Below are 2,500 nucleotides of genomic sequence, written 5' to 3'. Positions count from 1 at the left end.
TGGGAGGAAAGCGCAGGACCGGGAGCGCGGGGGGGGGGTCGGGGGGGTGCGGGGGGGGCAGTGGTTGTCGACGACCACCGCCACCGCCCGAGGCCCCATCCCTCTCCTTGCTCCCTGGGCCCTTGGAGGCGAACCCGCAGGCCGGAGGAACCGTCCGTCCGAACACCAGGCCCTCCACGCGGGGGTGGGGGGGGCCATGGCCGACGGGGGCCCTCCGATGGCGGGTCACGTTTGCCACTCGGTCAGGGGTGCGTGCTGGATGAAGAAACGGTCAACTTTGTGTGAAGAGCCACTCTTTGGAAATTTCGTCAGAGTGCCACCTTTTCGAAATTTCTTCTAAGTGCTCTCAAAAGCTGGGTTTCTATATATGTGCCGGGAGTGTCGCACAAAACCCACAAACTCGACCAAACATGCTCTCTGGCCTATGTTGCGCAGCATCCCGGTAAACCTCTAACTCGCCCAATTGTCAATGTTTCGCCACAAAAACAACTTTATTCTACTCGCCTGGTCCCTGCCAAGGGCCCTGCGTTGTTTGATTTTGATTAAATTGCTTTTTTACACATTTTCCCCGTGCCCCTGGTAGCCAAGGGCACTTAGAAGAAATTTCAGATTCTCGCCTCGTGCCCCTGGTAGCCAAGGGCACTTAGAGTAAATTTTGAAAAAGTTGGCACTTAGAAGAAATTTCAGATTCGTGCCCCTGGTAGCCAAGGGCACTTAGAGTAAATTTTGAAAAGTTGGCACTTAGAAGAAATTTCGAAAAGTCGGCACTTAGAAGAATTTCCGAGTCGCCCCGGTTCTCGGGGACCGGGCCGAGCGCCGACCTCTGTCCGAGCGCGAGCGCCTATTTTCGGATAAGTTGGGACGACTTCCACGGTCCGTATCTCGGTCATTTCTCCACCTTTTCGGATGGAACCAACGGTGTCGCGTTGCCCCGGTCCCCGCCGAGGGCCCTGGGGCGTGGGATCCTGAGTTTTCCCCGTGCTTCCTGTGGTTTTCGGCCGTGGAAAAACCCTAGGCGCGCCGGTTCTCGGGACCGGGCCGAGCGCCGACCTCTGTCCGAGCGCGAGCGCCTATTTTCGGATACGCCGAGTCGATTTCAACGGTCCGTATCTCGGTCATTTATCCACCTTTTCGGGTGGAACCGACGGTGTCGCGTTGCCCCGGTCCCCGCCGAGGGCCGTGGGGCGTGGGATCCTGAGATTTCCCCGTGCTTCCTGTGGTTTTCGGCCGTGGAAAAACCCTAGGCGCGCCGGTTCTCGGGACCGGGCCGAGCGCCGACCTCTGTCCGAGCGCGAGCGCCTATTTTCGGATACGCCGAGTCGATTTCAACGGTCCGTATCTCGGTCATTTATCCACCTTTTCGGGTGGAACCGACGGTGTCGCGTTGCCCCGGTCCCCGCCGAGGGCCGTGGGGCGTCGGGTCCTGAGTTTTCCCCGTGCTTCCTATGGTTTTCGGCCCTCGAAAAACCCAATTCGCCCCGGTTCGAAAAAGCGGCACTTAGAAGAAATTTCGAAAAAGTGCGCTCACTTGGAAGCCGTGTTCCTATGTATGTGCCGGGAGTGTCGCACACAACCCACACAAACTCGACCAAACATGCTCTCTGGCCCATGTTGCGCAGCATCCCGGTAAACTCGGCCAAACATGCTCTCTGGCCCATGTTGCGCAGCATCCCGGTAAACTCGAACCAAACATGCTCTCTGGCCCATGTTGCGCAGCATCCCGGTAAACCTCCGCCGCGGTTCTCGGGACCGGGGCCGAGCGCGAGCGCCTATTTTCGGGTAAATTGTGACGACTTTTGACGGGCCGTATCTCGGTCATTTCTCCACCTTTTCGGGTGGAACCAACGGTGTCGCGTTGCCCCGGTCCCCGCCGAGGGCCCTGGGACGTCGGGTCCCGAATTTTCCCCGTGCTTCCTATGGTTTTCGGCCGTGGGAAAACCCTATTCGCCCCGGTTCTCGGGACCCCGGCCGAGCGCCGACCTCTGCCCGAGCGCGAGCGCCTATTTTCGGGGTAAATTGTGACGACTTCCACGGGTCATATCTCGGTCATTTCTCCACCTTTTCGCATGGAACCAGCGGCGTTCCACTCCTCTGGCCCCTGCGCAGAGCCCTGCGTTGTGACATTTTGATAAAAGCATCACCCTGGGTGGCCCTGGGAGGCGTACCTTTTTTTGGCATAAAGAGGGGCGATTTAAAACGGGCCGTATCTCCGTCACTCCTGCACCTTTTCGCATGGGATGAACGGCGTTCCACTCCTCTGGACCCTGTGCAGAGCCCTGCCTTGTAACATTTTGATAAAATCACGTTTTTAGCCATTCTCCCGTCGGTGGCCCTGGGAGGCGTACCTATTTTTTTGGCTTAAAGAGGGGCGATTTACAACGGGCCGTATTTCGGTCACTCCTGCACCTTTTCGCATGGGATGAACGGCGTTCCACTCCTCTGGACCCTGTGCAGAGCCCTGCCTTGTAACATTTTGATAAAATCACGTTTTTAGCCATTC

This window comes from Solea solea, unplaced genomic scaffold, assembly GCF_958295425.1.
Source record: "Solea solea unplaced genomic scaffold, fSolSol10.1 scaffold_102, whole genome shotgun sequence".
In the NCBI taxonomy this organism is placed as follows: domain Eukaryota; kingdom Metazoa; phylum Chordata; class Actinopteri; order Pleuronectiformes; family Soleidae; genus Solea; species Solea solea.
The sequence above is the reverse complement of the archived record's forward strand: the minus strand, read 5'-3'. Positions refer to the sequence as shown.